Consider the following 19369-nt stretch of genomic DNA (forward strand, 5'->3'; position numbering starts at 1 on the left):
TGTAAACGAAAATGTATCTACTAAACGGTACACTATGTTATTTGAAAATTAAAAAACTTGTCTCCTCTTTGCAGTGATTTATTAGAGTATATTTTAGAGCAGTATAGTAATAATATAAATTTATTCCTAGAGGTGTTATATACAATTTCAGCTTTTCAGTTTTTTACTGATTTGCTTGAGTTTTGTGAGACCCAACTTACCCAAATGTCCTGTAGGTTCAGTTTTTCCTTGGGTGATAGTAATCTTATGGGTTCTGTTTGCCAAACGATTCATTTAAATCTCTGTTTGGTGATAAGACTGTACTAAAATGCCCATCTTTTACAGAGTTTAATCGTCTGTGTCTGATGAAAAGATTAATAAATATGTGTTCATCCACAAGAGTGTTTTGTAAACCTAAGAATTTAAAACAATCTGAGGACAAGTACTACACAATTTGATTTTTTTTTTTTTTACAGAATAAATCTTTTTACGGTGTTTTAGATTTTCTAAAAGAACATTATGTTGCACTTACATGTGGTTTCCTATATCTGTACAACCTCGATGCTACACAGGGACATTGTCTTCTGTTAAACTGTAAGTTTTTCCAAAGTAGAATAGCAGATATTCATGTCTTATGTCTTCTTTAACTAAAGAAGCTTTTATTTAAGTTTTGATGTAATTTGATTTAATATTATTTTATTGTTAGTAAGTAATTTCAGAAGCGTAGGAATCCCTTGCTGGAAAATACGTTCTTTTTGGCATAGTTGAGAGATCAACTAATTAATTGTGGCAGGGCAGTACTAATTGCTTTTTAACTGTTTCAGGAACCTGTGTATTCCTCCTCACATTATTCTTGTGATTGTGTGATCTTAACAATGTTCCTGTGGTTGTGGTGCTCTATTTTGGTTTTGTTTTTTTTAATGTTACCTTTCTGTCATTTGTTATGTGAAACAGCCTCAGTTCAGGGACTGTGCCTATGGTCTCAATGTTTTTGGGTAGTACCACTGTAAAAATAATAAATGTTCTTGCTGCTTTCCTGTTTGCCTTAGAGTGATGTGACTTGTGAGGTCCTGTGTTGCTAGATACTGCATATTGTCCTAGAAATGGGCTTTTTTTTCCTTGAGAAACAATTGAAGAAAATTTATCATGATAAATTCCAAAGATGTAGCCCTGGTTTCTATCACTCCACTAAAAAAGAAAGGAAAATTTTGTAGATATTAAATGGAATAACAACTGTAACATCTCTCTGTCATGTAGTTCGGTATTGGGATTCCTTTTTTAATGATGCAAATCCTTGCCTGCTAAGAACGCTTCCCAGCTCCAGCTTGGTTTTCTGGGGTTAATTTTCCCAGAGTTTCTGCCCGGGCTGGAGAAGAGCTCTGTACAAAGGGAGTCAGTACAGCCTAGTGGAGAGCAGAGTCATGAGCATTTGCATCTCTGGAATGTTTTTATTGACAAACGGTAGTCTGCTATTGACATTTGTGTCCCTTGGTGATACTTCTATCCTAGCTTATCTTTGCTGGTCAAATGCCTTAATTGTTCTGGCCTTTAATTCAGTCAAAGTTGGAGCATGAGTGGAAGAGAAAAGAGAAGGAACAGGTCTAACAGAGCATCAAGCTTGAGCTGTGAAGCTGCTGGCAACGATCAACCTGTCATAATGTTATGATTTGTTCATTTTTATACCATTTATTAGCCTTTACTTGTTGTGCCATTTGGCCTCCAGGGCAGATAAAGTGCTGTCTAATTTGGTAGGTTTGCTTCTGTCAGAGTGGCCTCGACAGAGAAGGTGTTAGCTGTAGTGACAAATAATCAATAGCTGTCGTTGTCATGAGGAACGTGAGTAGTTGGGCCTTTCATCTGGAGGATTAGAGGTCTAATTGGATTGAGAATAGGGAGGGTGGGCTGTTGGGTAACCCTGTCAGCTATGTTAAGCTGTCAAATGTCAGCCTTCCTGAAAGGAAGAAGGGATGGTTAGCTTTCAGAAACAAGGAAGACGACATATGAAAGCTTTTTAAAAAGTAATAGGTAGAAAAGTAGAATAGGCTAACGTACACTTTAACCCCTTCTTGTTTAATTATATATCTCTCCAGTTAATGAGCGTGTGGGGTGTGCACTCTGTATCTCACTCTGTCTCTCTCTCTCTCATATGCACACGCACACACAGAGACAGAATTTGTGTGAAACAGATTTGGCAGCGTGATACCAAATCAGACTGGTTCTACGTTTTGAGAAAAAGCCAGTTAACTACTCAGATGGGGAATATAAATGCAAAAGATTATGACACAGGAGAGGAAAATATCCACCAATGGAGGGACTCACTTAGCAGAAGCTATAAAGAAACTGAATATTTTATTTTAAGATTTTGTTGTAAAGATTCAGCAGTCCAATAGTATCAATGTGTTTTCTGAGATATAAGCAGTTGTTTCAATGTCACTGTAAGTAGAATTAAGTACTGGAATCCCGTCCTGCATTGGACTGTACAATTGTCAGCTGCATTTTCTCTGTGTGTTCTTACTGTTGCCTTTGATCCCTTGCTCTCTGCCTGTTTCTTGGAGAAAGATTTGTGTTGTTCTAGAGAAGATAAATCCAATGAAAGAGCCATTATGCTAGCAGAACAAATAATTTTTTCAGATTAATGTCTCAGAAGGTTTACAGTACTAATATTTACCTTACCAGAATAAATAATAGGACTAGAATTTAAAGGAGGATGTTTGTTTATAAAATTACTATGATGTGGTTTATTTGTCATCTTATTTTGTCAGTCTTTTCAAAGCAAGCCTTAACTGTAACCATACCAGTATTTCCTTTCTCGAAGTAACACATTTTCCCTGAGATCTATAGTACTTGGCCAAAGCTACCAATATAACTGGCCACCTCTTGTGAGGAGCTAGCATCCTTAACTGCTGATGAGCTTGAAAAGAGCAAAGTTTTTAGAGAGGGAGAGAAAAAGCCCTTTATTTTGTATTGACTAATTAAACAAAAGACAATTTTGTATTTTTCTTCTTTTTCATAGGCTTGTAGATTTTTTTAAATCTTACAGATTTTTTTTTTCCTGGATTTGATCATTTGTTCTAAACTAGTGGGTTTACTATTGGTGCTGCAGTTTGGATTGACTCCCCTGCAGCTCCCTCTCTTCTGCACCACTCATTGGTGGCCATTTGGACTCATGACATCGTATTTACTGGTGGTCTGCTGTAACTACTGGCAAGCCCATCCTTAACCTCAGGTTTATCTTTGTAGCTTGGTGCAATGGTGTGAGTATTTCAGAAGCAGAAATCTTGAACAGATTGTTGTTACCATGCTTCAGTGGGTAAAGCGTCAGAAGTCATGGCTTTTTTTTTTCTCCTTTGAGAATGATTGCAATGCTCTCAAAGACCCATCTTAGTGTGAGAGCCTGGATTCATGGGTCTTGAATCATGTTTGCTTTTGCAGTTAGTTATCTGGCGGGTATTGTACCTCTGTCATTTCTAGTCTAGGCTTTATCAGAACTAAACTTCAAGCTTTTCTCATAATCCAGTTCTGTCTCATCTCTGTTTCATTTCATTGCTTCCCCGACTGACTTTATGATCTTGACATTTGTTTTTGAGTCTGTATAATCTGGTTTAATCACATTTAACCTCCTGGTGTGAGCTATAGGAAGGACAGATGAAGAACTGAGATCATGGCCTGCTCTTGTGGCTCTGAGTGTGTTGAAGATGGCTGAGATTGCTGAGCTACAGGAGAAGTGTTATGCTGCTGTGGCCAGGTTGGCTTCACTATCCGTAATATCCATGACGCTGACCCAGTGCTTCTACACTGCGCTGTAGTCTGTGCTATAGAAGCATTGTGATAAAATGAGCTTTTTCCTGGCAATAAAATAAGCCCAGGCCCATTTACTATTACCAAAATTACCTAATGTAAAATTATGATTTTAGCTTATTGCAAAATGTATCCCTTCTTCTGAAAAAATTTTTTTTATCAAGCTCCTGCTTTATTTTTATTCATTGTGATGAGAAGTGTGTCATAATTCAGTGTCTTAATTTCAAGAGCTTTACCTAACACTTGCTTCCAAGATCCTTGCCATATTTTTTTCCAGACAGTTTCCTTGCCATGGCAGTGACCTGTCACTTCCCCATTTTCCCCCCTTCTTAGTCTAGCTAGAACCATCGCTATTGGTATTTTCTCTCTCTTTTCCTTCAGCAATGTCACTGCTATTTTCATTAACCTAATTGACTTATTTTCATTGTGCAAACTATTCTCTCTCGTTTTCAAGCACGATGTAATTTCACTTCTCTGCATCTCTGCTCTGCTTCTTGTTCTGCTAATTCTTCTCTTTTCCTCCATTTGGTTTTGTATCTTCTGCCACATTTCCTGTGCTTGAAATAAGCTTTCATGATCAAAACTGCGAAAGAAGATAATGTCAGGCCAAAACATAGATTGCATTATCGTACTACTGCCTCTGTTGAGCAGTCTTGATCTCAAGCATTTGAAATTTCATTAAAAATAATAAGAAATGTCTCCAACTGCAGTGATTTTCTAAAAGATGTTGAAAATATGACTTGAGTGCAAGCCATGGTGGCAGAACATAGAGAAGCTCCGCTTGTGTTGTGTTTCTCAGTGAAAAGGAACTAATTCTGCATAGCATATGGAATGATATCTTAAATATCTGTACAGCCAGCTGGTAGAATTACTTTATTTTCGTTTATCACATTCATGGTCATGCTTTTGTAAGTAAAACTTGAAAGAGCTTCTGGGCTGATGGCTTACCTGTCCTGGTTTGGCTGGGACAGAACCCCAGCCCAGCCACGCCAGGCAGCCCGTTAGCAGTTGTGAGTCAGCCAGGGCAGCTGACCTGAGGGAGCTACAGGGGCAGCCCATCCCATCATGTCGTGGTCGTTACAAAGGGGGAAGGTTTGCTGAGGAGAGGGAGCTCCTGTGGGGCTCCTGCTGGGGTTCCTTCTGCTCCTGCTCTGGCTTCTCCCTGCTCCTGCGGACTGCTCTCCGGTTGAGTGTGGCGACTGGATATTCATTTGGCTGAGTACATCTGTGTTGGTACTGGTGGTGTTTCATTAAATCTGTTTCACTTCTACTTCACTTTCCCTGATTCTCCTCCCTCGCTGGTGTGGGGTTGTCAGTGATAGAGTGACTGTTACAGTTTAGCCCTGGGTACAGGCTAAATGAAAGGCACTTACCCATTGTTACATTTTCTGATCTTTTCTAAATCCTCTTTCATAGCAATAATTTTTCAGGCTGCTGTGGAATAATTAAGTAATTAGTTTATGAAGAATACAAGTTACCAAGAATAAGAAGGTGAAGTGATCCTGTCCTACAAAAAAAAAATCTTAAGTGAGGTCTTCAGGCTAAAAAAAATATTGGTGCCTAAATTCAGCTGAGAGATTTTGTTGGGAAGACAGACTAGAGCCGAACAGGGTGCAGACATGCTTTACCACAGCTAGGCAAAATTTTGCCCAGCAAAGGCAAGTACTTTGTGCAGGCTTGAGCAGTGCTTTTTCTGCAGAATATTGTTCCGTGTTGCTTGATGTTTGGCTGTTTTAAGTTGACTTAATTATCCTGGTTTTCAGCTTCTAGCTCTCTGGTACATACTGTTACCAAACGTGTTCTCTCTCTCATTTTGCTTTGTTCAAAGGATAGGTGAAAATTTCTCTAGCATTTGCACTTGAAAATAAAGGTTGCATCTTAAAAATGGGATTCTTTTTAAACGTGGTACTTACTATACTTGGAGTGTTACAGTTCTTTTTGTTTCACTTATTGCTGTTCCTTTAGCATGTTTAGCATTATGGCATCCCTTGGTGCACAGAAGACTTCTGGCCAGCTCTTCTCCCAGGACATTGATGTCTGCTGCCAAGTCTGTACCTTAAAAAATACCTTTACAGGCAAAGACATCTCCCTGTTTGAGTGTCCTTTCTAAAACATCGTTCTTGCATTAATTGCCCCTCTGCAGCTGACCTCACGACTGATGGTTTAATGGTTACAAGAAGAAATATTGTTGTTGGGACTGAGAAACTGCTCACTTGTTTGTGTCCTGATTTGGCACCAACAGAGTAAAACAGGACTATCACTGGTATTCGCTCACCAGTTTGGTTTAGTTCAGTTTTGTGAGCTGTTTGGTGGTTTCTGTTTGAATGAGGTGACTTTTTACAGGTATTCTGTAGAAAAAAGTGAAGGGTTTTTTTTTTAACTGATTATAAATGTTATTCTAACTTTAAGTGACTTAGTTTTGTGTTAAATGTTTCCACATACACTTCAATAAATGTAGTACCAGCAATAGATCATTTTGAAACAGGACACCTTTCTGCTGAATTCTCCAGGAATCTTCTATCACATGTCTGACACGTCCTTAATCTGATGCTCAGGCTTGTCATTTGAATCAATAGTATGCTGGATAGGACGTCTTCAGCATGCAAGGCTATTGCTGTGGAAGATCTTATGGCCAGCCACAAAATCCAGGAGCACTAATCTTTCATTTGTCTCTCTCTTTGTCTGTAAACAGTTAGTTAAATTGTTGATTAAAGAGAATTAGGTGAATCACGCTCAAGTCAAAATGGATATGTATAAACTACATAAGCAAATTCTGTTGTTTCCTGGAAAGCAAGAGCTAATGCCAGCATTTCATAAAATGCAAAATTAATTTAACTTGCCTGTTAATATTATCATTTTTTTGTCTCTTTTTAGAGCTCTTTGGAACTCTTTTTTGTTACGCATTTTTTTATTAACGGAGGATGAAGAATTAATGAAGAATACTACCAGTTTTTATTACCAAGGAATGATTTCTACTGAAGTATTAAGTGATTTATGTTATGAATATCATCTGTATACATTCAGCCTTCTGATGGGAACATTCAAACACGAATATATATATATATATACACGTAGGACATATTTTTTCAATGTTCTGTTAGTATGGTACAGATTTGGGAAGACTTTAAGACACGCCAAGCTTGAATTGTTGAACTGCCTATAGTCTGAACAAAGAGAAATAAATCTAGTACTTTTATTACTGCTAGGATGTAGTTTGAGTAGCTTATAAGGCTTGGATTTATTTACCAGTACTGTAAGTAGATTCTGACTTCAGTTTAAATCTCAAACATCACTGTAGTGTCTATAGAAGTTATAAAGTATTGCAGTATATACAAGTAGCCTCAAGTGTCTCAATAATTATTTAAAGCAAGGGTAAACCTACCTTTATTGAAGGTTATTTTCATTATGGGTTGACTGTCTGCTTCTGTCATAGTTCTTGGAACTTCACTGTGGCTAGAGAACTTTTCTCATAAATTAGCGTGTGGTATATAGTTTTGTAATTATTTCACACAGTGGTTTGTTTTAGGACTTAAGATGTTTGACATATTTAAATCAATTAAAAGGCATGGATTTATTTTCAGATAAAACAGCAGCTAAAATAATAACAAAAAATTCTGGGAAGATATGCTCAAAAATTAGCATCTCTGCAAAGTTCTCATTTTGCAAGCATTGTTGCTTCCAGCATTGTGTGCCCAAGCCCTTAGAAGGGTGCAGTGAAAGAAGTACAAGGCAGTGGTGGCACAGTACTGGGCAGAGTGATGCTGCGTAGCCATGGCAATTGGTTTGCTTCCAGAATGAAGCAGTTAGGATAACTGTTGCACAAAGTCAGGATAGAAAGTGAGGACTTTGGCTGGACTGATGGCCGTCATTCAGATCTGTGTTTCGGGTAGAATTCGTTCATGGATAATACTGTTCTTGATAACGTTTTTATTAGATTTTAAATAGAAATCTGAACATAGCAGAGAAACATCTAGAAGCATGGAAAATCATATGAAGTCTGTCTAAATGTAAGTTTGTCCTCTTAAAGTATGAGCTTGTACCTTTTAAAAATTTCGGTGTGTAAGCAGATTACGGAGGATTTTTCTTGTCTTGCTAAAATGCTTTTGAGCAACCATCCTAATTTGTCTTGTTTTCTGGAAGAGAAGGGGGAATTTAGGAGGCATTAGGTAACATATGTATAACTAAGCAATAAGAGACTTGGATATATGCACATCATCAGTTATGTAAGGTAAACAGATAGTTACTAAAAATGGAAAGAACATTACAAATAGGGATGTAAGTGAGAACTAGGATTTGAGAAGAATGTGAATATACGGAAACACCATTGTTAAAAAGAAAGATAGGGTTTAGTGGTGGGCTTGGTAGTGTTAGGCTAATGGTTGGACCTGATGATCTTAAAGGTCTTTTCCAACCAAAGTGGTTCTATGATTCTACGATTTCAGGGATACATTTCCTTAGTCTTTTAACACTACTCTTCAAGAATGTTCAACTTGAAGTCATTAAGATGAAGCAAATGAATGTAGGGAATATCTTGTAAGGCTTGTATTTGTGGGGAGGAGCGGGTCGGTACTTGCTGCCAAATCTTTCAAATCACAATGTTTTGTGAAATACAATATTATTTGAAAACTTTGTCTTTGATTCTTTGTGAAGAGGTGGGCAGTGATCCTGTAAATATGGATGATGTGTCTCAGGTTTTCTCGTAAATCCCCAGAGATTGTGTGTTGTGGATACTTCCACATGAACGATTTCAAAAGAACACTGCAGGAAAACAAGTTCAGTAACAGTAGAAGAGATCAACTGGAAATGAGAATGCTAATTGCATTTTCATCCTTGAAGCGTTTTTTATGTGAAAGCCGCTCATTTCTATAGGTAGACCATAAAATTTAGAGCTGAAGAGCTGAGAACGCTGCACAGAAACAGCATGTACAGACCATGGCTAAATGGGGTCAAAGGCTGTAAGATACAGACACCTATTTTCCTTCAGCTGATGCTGGGAAACAGCTTTACCTTGGCTTTTGCAGCACTGGTCGGTTGTCTTCTCTATTGTATGGTTTGACTGCGTGCCCGTGGATGGTTCTGTCTATTCCTATGGAAACCAAGATACCGAAGCCAATCTTGTAAGAGGCTTTAGGGAGAAGCGCTCTCAGTTCAGACACTGCCTTGCTTTCAGTCCATATGGCTGATAGAACTGGCCTCAAGTCGTCCTGATGTTCTCAGCTGATGTATTGCCTAAGATGCTTTGCCAGACAGATGAACACGTTTGGCTTGGAGACTGGTAAATAAGGCTTCTATTCAGCTGTCTGAGAGGTTCTCTCCAGTTGAGTGTTTTACTTTAGAGTTTAGGATGCTGCTAACAAAGCTGCTAAAAGGATGCTTTGTGAGATGAAACTCGATGTCAAAATCGGTGATATTTTTGCCATGGTTGACTTGAAAGGATTAGCAAAATGCCACATATTTAAATCCGCCGGTCGTTTGTTAGGTAGAAGACATGGCATCATCCTTGTCATCTCAGAGGCAATAAATAGCTTACAGATTAGGTTTGGTTTGTTTAAAACCTCAGTGGATGTCTGTTAAGGGTTATGTCTAAAACAATAATCCTAAAGATTTTCTTTTAGTTACATTTTTAATCAAGGACTTAACTGCTTAGTTTTGCTCCAATTAAAACTACACAAACACTTGATTTCAAGTTTTCTTGAATTTAGCTGGTCCAGCCGTGGCTGAAATTGTTCTAGAGCTAGATGAAGTAGTGGTTTAGCTCCCTGCAATTAATGACATTTACATTATTATATTTTATCTGTCTGTTCAGAGGCAGGTTGTTTCCATTGACATCACAGCAGTTTTACTGAAGATGCGTGTGGAAAGCAAATCTTCTGACTGTCATCTGCCAGCTGATTAGGGAGTGCAGAGAAGGGGAAGGAGTAGTTTCTCTGCTACCTCTGCTGACTTTTTAACGTAGTTAGAGTACCACAGTGAGTAGACAGTATGCAGAAAAAATGAGCTGAGGATTATTATCTTCAGTGTCCAATTCTTGCCCAGCGTACGAAGCACATGTTCTGAAGCTCGGAACAGTATTTGAAAGGATTGAAAATGTCCTTATAACTGTTATGTTTAATAGAAACACTTTGTTGTATTTATTCTGTAGGATTTGCAGTCAGATTGATGAATATGATCACCTGATCTTAAATTCATAGGTTATTCACCCTCTCTTTTGGCGTGGTTTCCTTCAACAGTGACAATATTTTTGCACCTGCTGAGTTGTAATGGAGAATGCTGAAGCCAACTGTTAATATTTATGGATAACATAGAATTTCGTTCCCTCTTCATGGTTTACATATCAAAATCATATTTATTGTGTCAGAGATGGGAAAAAAGTTATTGGGAACTTGTCTGTGATTCTAATTTTCTGTGTTCTTGATATAGCATTTGAAATTTAGTACATATTAAAATGTATTCATATTTAAACATATTCGGAATTTTATATAAACTTTGTCACAAGCTCATTTGCTCAAATAAGAGTATTCTGTGTGTTGAACTCATAATGGCAATGTGGCACGTGATAACCAGAGAGGCAGCCTGCTATTTTGATGGTGACTTTACTCACTTTAACTAGAAATTGAGATTCTAAGTAGCTTTATTGATTTTATTCTTTTTTTTTTTTTTCTTCAGGAACTGTTAAAAAAAAATTACTGATATTCAAGGAGTGCAAGAACAGAGCAGTCATATCTGTTTAAAGGGTAGCTCTTACAGGGCTTGTAGCTGTTGTAACCAGGCAACGTTAATTCAGTTTCAGTGTATTAGGAATCAAGAATTTTCACTGTTCCGTGCGTAGACAATTTTTCAAAACACAAGTGTTGTTAATTTATAAATCTAAATAGTTCTTAGTTCAATTTAAATAATGTATCTGCTTGCTAGTCTCTATTTTAGTAACTTTTCTTCTGAAGAATCCTTGTCAGATTTCCGTCAGTTAGCTGATAATATAAGCATATCAAAATGCTCCTTTTGATGTATGGGATTTCAGTTGCTTTTGGAACAGTATTCTCTTCCTATATATATCGAATTAGGAGTATGATAGTCACGGCTACTGTTTTTGTAAGTGCTTAGTTTGTTCCCTGAAAAGCTGCTAAAACTGGCAGGTGTGGGTGACTGAAAGCCCTTCCTATGCTCTGTGCCATTCCAAGTTGTTTCTGATGTTCTGAGAACCTGCTTCTTCTCAAAGGGACACCAATAGCTGAAACCACCTCTGAAGAAACCACATGCACAGCCCCTTTTCTTTCCAAAGTTGTTACAGTTGTCAGGTTTTGAAAATTTGTGACTGAGCTGACCTGTGGGGTGAAGCAGCCTCTCCTCAGCACCTGCTCGCTGGAAAGAGAAAATGCCTGTTTGTGTTTGTACTGGGATCATCTTCTGTAAGGTGGAGCAGGTCAAAGACAGCAGTTTCGGCTCTGAGGCCATGAGCTGGTTAAAGTCAGTTGCCATTTCTGTTTTAAAGGGAAGGCTCATGGATATGTTGATCTTTTGGAGGCTTAGCTAGCAATTAAGGAGTTCAAGTTTTTTGACTTTTGCTGCTTCTTGAAAGCATCTGACAGCAAAGAGCTGTTCTCAGCTTCGGCTGTGGCATCTGTGCTAATCTGCTGGCGGAGCGTGCTGGTGTCGTGCAAGGTGGCTGCTATATTCTGCTTGCGTTTTAAGCTAAAATCTGAATTGCTTTCATGTTGTTCATATTTTACCCCAGTGAGTGTCTGAGTGCACAATACAACTTATCAATGTGTAGATTTATACTGACTTTAGAAACTCACATGTCACTATTAAAAAGTATTGACAACTTTCTGTTTCAGAGAGGAGCAACGATTAAATCTTAAGTTCAACTTTTAAGGATTCCTGGGTTTAAAAAGTTTAAGGTCTACTCTGACTGTTAAAAAAATCATAGCAATCCATTTCATTTTTTTTTATATATTAGAATAAGAACTGGGGTATTTGAGGCAGAATGTGCTTCTCTGGAAAAGGAAGTCAGTGCCCTGCTATGGTAAATTTCCATGCACCTTTCCAGTTCTTGTTCTGCCCCAAAGTGGGTCTAAACCAAAGGAGCAGTGTACATGAGGGAGCATGTATGTAATAACCTAGGATACAACTTGTTTTCCTGCTCTCAAGCTGTTGTTATGTGTCTAGCTATACTTTCTTAAATATGTGTTTAAAAAGGAAAATTAAAACCTGAATAATATTTAAAGACAGTGAAAGTATAATCACTGCCCATACTACGATTGGTGTAGTTTTAGAAAAGCAGACCTGTTTAATCATTGCAACTAATTCAACTGTAATAACTTTGTGCTGTTCTGTGTGTGAAAAAGTAACTGAATTATATATTATATTTCTCTGAAGAGGTGTTATTGGTTGTTAAATAGTCTCTCTTTTTGCAAAAGAATATGAGAAAATTGTGCTAAAATGTCTTACATAAGTGCTGCTTAATTGATAGTGAATATATTTCAAGATCAAAATTTAATAAGCTAATAAATTATTAAACTGTGATGGGATGTATAATTATCAGATCTCCGGAATCCTTAACTGTCATGGATGGTGGATTCGCTGCACTGTTCCTCCTCCTCTGTTATCGTTGAATGCAGCCCTTTAAACAGGCTGATTTTGTGGGGAGTTTTATTTTACCACTTCCCCGCAGTCTTCTGCACCTATGCTGACCAGGCTTAGTTACTGCAGTTCTCTCGTGGTCCCTGGATAATCCCTGATTTTGATAAATCTCATCTTAATGGTACAGAAGCAGCAAGGGACAAGGTGCAAAAGAGTTTTAATCAATGAAACATTCCTTGGGAATCGTGACGTTGCAGAATTTGGGGTATTCAAAAATGGTTTTGAATACTGCTAAACAACATTTTAAATAGGAAGAAATGTAGCTGAGAGACGTAGCCTATTTCACCTCAGTGGTGTGTAAGAATTTAAAATTAGTTTCTAAGGGATAAATAGGTAAACATAAATAGAAAATTGGGTAAAATGTGCTGTCAGCAGCGGGTTCTTCAAGACTGACTGGATATTTTACTAGCTGGTTTTCTAGAAATAAATTCAATAGATTGACTTTTAGGCCTGTACAAAAATATTTACCATAGTGCTAGATGGAAAATTGCAAATTAAATGGGGAATTAGGACACAAAAAGTAAGGGAATGGTAAAGAACTTGACAGTGAACTGAAAACAAATACGGTTGAAATATGAACTGTAAGATCAGAAGGAGTATGTTAGAATTCCTCAACGGGTGCACTTGAATCTAGTATTAGTCAATGTTTTTCACTAACAAACATAGCATCACAAGTAGTGCCTTCTCGAAGGATACTTCAGAGTGACACAAGAGTAGGTGTTACTGTCAAAGACAGGATTGGAGTGTCTGGGATGCCAGAAGTACGAGAATACTGAAAGTAACTGAAAAGGCTGGAAACATGATAGTCCAAAATGCAAGTCTGTGTGTGAGGGTCGGGGATGCAGAACAATTTATTCTATGTGTTATGAATTTATTATTTGAAAATGACTGAAAAGGACATCAGTGTGCTGACTGATCAGAGACTGTCCTTAGCTGATAAGAGAAATGCAGGTTTTAGTTTATCTGACAAGATATTTGTAGTTCCACTTAAAGAAATCTCTAGGAATTTTTTTAAAAGGATTAGATGTCCTTGCTCCCTATAGTCCCTTTAGTAACCTGGAAGGTCAATTTTAACCTTCAGTTCTAATTTGTGGTTTATCTGTAAATATTTCCAAGGCTTTCTATTCTGCTGGAAGTTTATGCCTTGCCTGCATCTCCAGTGCTTATGACTGTCAGCAATGCAGAGCCCTTAAAAACCACCTCCTTTGTAGGGATCACTTTTAAATTCTTTTATGTTCTTTTGCTCTGTCTGTTCCCAGTACTGGGAAAGCAGGTAAGTACTGTTCAGTTGGAGCCAAAGTAGCATCTTCCCGATTTAACAGCTTGGCATTCTTTTTAAGGACCCTGCTGCGTTTACCAGGAGGCTGTAGAGAGATGCCGGGCCGCCTTTTTCCTAGCTCTCTAGCAACCCTTCCAATCGACTCAATCTTCACAAGCCTCTTGGAGGTATTCCGAAACCCAAGTGTAGCTGGGCTCTAACAGTCGGTAGTCGGGTCATGGGCGCTACATTATACATGATTACAAATCAGTCCTTCAAGTCATGTTAAATATTTCACACGGATTAGAACTGTTTAGGCTTTTTGAAAATGTGGTCTCAGCAATGAAGAAGGAAATAAGCAATTTTTCTGTAAGTATTGACCTCTCCTAACCCCCTGATGACAAGGTGGTGGTAGTCTATCTATGGATGTGCTTTGGAAGCTTGCAGAGGTGCACATACTCCTCTAACTCCTAGCTTTGTGTTGCACAGCTCGGTTTCTCCCTTTATAAAATGGCAATATATTTATCTGCCTATGCAGTACGTTTTTAAATCCAAAGATGAAAAGTGCAACCTCGGAGGTATATCCACACCACAGGGTAGGAGAAGTGGTTAATGAGAACGTGGAAGCACATGGTTGTGTAATGACCAAGTTAAAAGGCATAGTGGGATGAGAAGGGAAATAGATTTTCGCAGAGCTCTGTTGCACATCAGCAGAATGTTTCTAGAACCCAGGTGAACTCTTTAAAGCAAGCTTGTGTGTCTCTGAGATAAGTTTGCTATGCGAAATACTTAAGTGCCATTCACCATTATGTGCCCAGGACAATTTTATTTGGGATTCTGCAAAATCTTACTGATTGTTGGTGCGTAACAAATGGCAGTCTGGACTACAGTGACACTGATACGCTGTCCTTCATTTAGGATTTCGATGAGACAGTTCTATTTCCCCCTTCCCTTTATCCTTCCCATTTCTTCTAGAACTTCTGTACAGGAGAGGGATATCTCTCAGTTTACTGAGGCTTTAGCCATACAAAATGGAAGTAATATAAGGAGAAAGAATATCAGATTAAGGGGGTTGGTTCCTGTTCTATTGCTAAGTGCAGTTGTCTACGTCTTTTGGTGTTACCTGTAGTTTGGAAAAGTGTTTGGACCCTTATCTACTTAATGACTATCCAGGGGGCCTCTGTGATGAAACTTAGTTTCAATGTATGCACACTTGGTACGAGGATGATAATGACTCCTCCACTTCAGACGGTGTTTTGTTTTACATAACAACAGTCAGTAATCCAGGGGTTTACATTTATGTATTTTACATGACGTTACTTTAAATATCCCTATTGCTGTTACAGACTCGGACGTTCAGTTCACAGAAAGAAAATTTGATGCGTTTTACTCTTTCTTTTCAATTCTGACTCAGAAAAGCATCAGATTTTATCCAGCTAAAAGGAGAGGAAGTAAGATGTTCCTAGTAAGTATTAATTGCAGTTGTTGTTGTTCTTTTGTCTCCTGAGCAGTGATCCCAACCGCTGCTGCTGGCGTTGCCAGGCCTCCGCCAAATATAGCAGAGTGTTGTACATGACCTCTTTGCTGGCAAACTGAGCTGGCTGAGCCTCAGAGGGACCATGCGTGATATCTTGCAGTTGAGGAGAGAATATCCTGTTTAGGAGGTTAAGACTCGTGTATGCTAAGAAATTTCTGGAAGAATTTTGCTTACGTGAAGAATAAAACCTTTCACAAGAAACAGGATTAACTGCAGCAATTTGTTGTAGCTCTGTGGTATTCTCAGGCTTTAACAATGGAATGTATTAAATTATCTACATGCATTGAAAAGGTAAATTAAAAACATCCATTAACAACTCTGAATCTTTCTTATTCTACTAAGTATCGTGTGGGAAACAAAAATGTCTGCCAGAACCTGTTTGTTTTTTTTTTTATTTTGGGTGCTGGAGTATTTGCACAGCTGTATTTTTTTATGGTAGTGTTTTCTGTGTTAGGTTGGCTGGTCTATCGTGCTACCTGCTACCAGAGAGCCAGCTGGTGGAGGTGGGTAACGTGATGTAAACCTTGCCGACAGCAATACGAAAACATGATTGCTCTAAAGGTTGCAGTACAATTGAGCTGGTTTGATCAGTGGACTGGTGGGAACCTGTGTCTGCCTGTTTGTTTGGGGGTGGCCAAAACCTGGCCCAGAAGGGCTTTAGAGGTTAGGGTGGCTTTGCAGGGATGCTGGAACCCCTCCCTTTCCCTGTACCCGCCTGCCCATGTTGGGCTCAGTCACATCCTAGCTCTCCTGTTCTCTGGTAGTGTGCTAGGGAAGAAGAGGACTGCTACTGATCCAAGGAAAGGAGAAAGAAATGTTCTTTCCCTAACGTTCCCACTGCTGCGTGAAGGTACCGAGGGCCAAGTTCTGGGTCTTTGAAACTGGGGCTCCAGGTGACTTCGAGCAGGGCTGTGCTGGGCTCTAGAGTGGCATGATGTGAAGGGGGAGGCTGCTCAGTGGGTTTGGTGCATCAGTGATACAACCGTCAGTTGATCAATCGAGTTGAACCGTCAAGTGATACAATCTCAGTGTCAGCCTGCAATCAGAAGCGTAGCACCGCCGTTGCAGTACAGCGCTCGGGTTTTCTTTTGTCTTTCGCTTAGGTGACCATATGGGGCGGATTGACCTTGGCTGGTCAATAGACCAGAGAAAATAGGTTGAAAAGCTGCTTTAGATGGATGAAGAAATAAATGCGTTCTCTTGTAGGCCCAGAAAAATAGAAAGAAAAGAGTTTACTGGCAGTTTTCTGCTGAAACCCGTTCCTGGCAATCGAGTCATCTTGAAATTACTGGGCAGGTTTTTTCTCTGGGTGAATTTGCAATTTTGTGGATAACTTTTTTGATTTCAGGGATAATCTGAATTCTGGCAAATTCATTGATTCTAAGGCGTTTCTCCTAAGATGCTTTTTCCTTCATTGAAACATTCCAGAAAGGAAAGTTTTTCTGACTGCTTAGCAGTTAAGCTTGAGGTCCCGAAGTTTCTTCAAAGTCATTACTTCATGGCAAAGCAATGATTGCTTATTGGACTGTCTGTCTACCAAAAAAATGTGTTCTGCTCCACGGCAGTTAGTTTATGTGGCTGAAGTTTTGAAATAGCAGTGTTTCTCCCCAGTGTGCTGAAGCTGTTCTCTGAAACTGTGCTGTAGTTTGCATACAGAGTGGAGTCTTTAGGCTAAAAATAATTTTAATAGAATATAAAGGAATATTAAGAATCAGCATTGGGGTAGTAAATTTTGGCTACCCAGAACGGAGTTTTCTGTACCAGTATTTAATCCCATTTGCTCCTAGTGTTTTCACAGTATAACAGTATCATTTTAGAGATACTGTCAGTGTTAAGAGACCATGGACTGACCCAAAGCACTTCATGCTGCCCAGGAATCTTTAGGCCAATCAAGTGCATTTTCTTTGAGTAAAAACTAGCAAGCTTGAAGACTTTGTATACACAAAATGTTTTAAAAATGGAAGGAATTTGGCTAGTAACTGCTTTTCAGATTAAGCACACTTTTTTTCCCCCTCCACCCAGTAAGACCTAAATTAAATCTGCCTTCAAGACATGTTGATACATTGCATATTTACAAACTTAAGCAGTAGTCAATTGAAGGTGGGGAATTTTTCCTTTTTCATTAGTAGGGATGGTGTTATTTTCTAACAAGTGAAAGGAACACAGCAGCATTCATGGTATTACTAAAGAAAAAAGCAGTCAGAAGTAAGCATGAATAACAACGTTACAAATAAGTAGTGTAAGTACAGGTGTTTTCTGTGGTGGTGTTTAAAAAAAAAATCTTCTGTAATTTAGAAGAAACAGAACCTTTTGTGTTTCAGAGCGGGGTTATTTATTACAGATTTGTTTCCTAAGGAGAGGGATTTGTTGGTGGCTAAGCATGCTGCAGAATAATATAATAGTAAGTGGTGGAAAAATGTGTAACAGCAAAATAAAATACAGCATAGGGAAAGAAACTCTAATAATAAAAATGCATGTTTCCTTAGTTTTATGTATCATTTTAACTTTGACTCTGCTTTTCAGGTGAATTCATTCAAAAAGCACAATATACTTGTAAACCTTCCAATAAGTATCCGTCAACAAAAGGAAATAAATTTTTTTCTTTCATGCATGCACATGGAGCAGGAAATACTGGAAACAACCCAAATGCGTTATCCTCTGTGATGGAGGAAAGCAGCCATGTTTCTTCCAAGACTAATACTCTTTCAAGTTATTTCGTGTTGTCTTCCCCCAGTCTAATTCCCAACCACATCATGATACATCGTGATTTTCTGCTAGTTTTTTTCTTTTTTAGTGAGTTGTGCAAATTCTTCTTATGTTTACCTGTAAAATAGAATGGCAATAATGAGGAGTTTTCTCATCCCTAACTCATTCCCAAATTCGTCATTAATTCATTTTTAGTGTGTTCTGTGTGGATTAGTAGCTATGCAGACATTATGCTGTTCTGCCCCTGTATTCATATATGCCTTGATGTGTGTCTGTGTATTAGAGGCACAAGATTCTAAGGTTATGCTTTCCCTGGCACCCAGCAGAAGAAAGAGAATTAGTCACTACCCGCTGTTAGTGCAGTTGAAGTATCTGTGCTGTCTCTGGCAAGAGAAGTTTGCATTTTCAGGCAGGTTTGTGGTAACGTTTTTAGCAGACTTTTCTTGTAGGCTTTTGTTGAATAGCAAAGACTGATGACAACAAACTGCAGAAGCAGGAAGAAGTTTTTTTGTCTGATCTTACTCATGATTTGCTTTCCCTGTTTTGTATTTTAAAATAAAATAGTGTAGCAGGGAAAAAAAAATATCACGTTCATTTATTTTAGGGATGCTCTGTGAAATCCGTTCTGGCTCACATAAAGCTCAACTCTTCCATTTTTATTAGACAAAGAGCAGAACAGTAATACATGTGAAATCTGCCCTTCTGATGTTTGCGGCTGCTATGAAAAAGGAAACTAGAATATTTTTATGCTCTGGCACTGGATATTGTGGAGGCCTCTGGAATCCTTTGGTCCATCTCCACCCTACCATTCTGCTGACAAAGTGATTTGCAACTCAAGAGTCTTATGATACACAAAGTGCCCCAATTCATTAGCGCTGCTTGCACTTGTCTGCATGGTTACCTTTTTTCTGTTGTTTTTCCAAAGGCAGCCTAAAGGGACCAGGTTAAGGTACAGGATTTATCAAAGAATTGTAGCTGACTGAAATATGTTAATTTGCAGGTAGTTCCATAAGCAGAAGGATCCGAAGACATGACTTCTATTGATTTGAGTGTCACCTTTGCTGTGTACATTGTCTAACAAAGCTTCCTTAAATGCTGCAGCTTTTCCCCTAGTGGGGGGAATTAGTACAATTTCTCTTTTCTTCTGAGCTTTCTATTTTCATTATATTTATGGATAGTTGGTACTGAAACTGTCAATATATGAAATTGGCAAAAACTACTATTTTGGGAAACATTGGGAGACAGCATGCTCCTTCACTTCAGGAAAGATTAAAAGTTAGAGTGGGGAAAGGATAGGCCTGTTTAAAACATGATCACACAAGCTAGATCCAGATGTTTTACTTTAATGAATTATTGCCTCAGCTGTTACTGGTCCTTGACTGAAGCTTAACTGCTGAAGGTGGTTTGAAGAACCCGATAGACTTTGTATTGAAGTGAAGTGAAAATGTTGT

General features: G+C 38.4%; 1 protein-coding gene across 1 annotated transcript in view; it reads left to right on the forward strand.

Moving 5' to 3' along the window:
- INVS (inversin) overlaps nucleotides 1-19369 on the forward strand; it is a 93385-nt gene that overhangs the window by 18761 nt on the left and 55255 nt on the right. The gene's annotated exons all lie outside the window — the stretch shown is intronic.

The sequence above is a fragment of the Leptosomus discolor genome, chromosome 8 (genome assembly GCF_034619465.1).
Source record: "Leptosomus discolor isolate bLepDis1 chromosome 8, bLepDis1.hap2, whole genome shotgun sequence".
NCBI classification, from domain to species: Eukaryota; Metazoa; Chordata; class Aves; order Leptosomiformes; family Leptosomidae; genus Leptosomus; species Leptosomus discolor.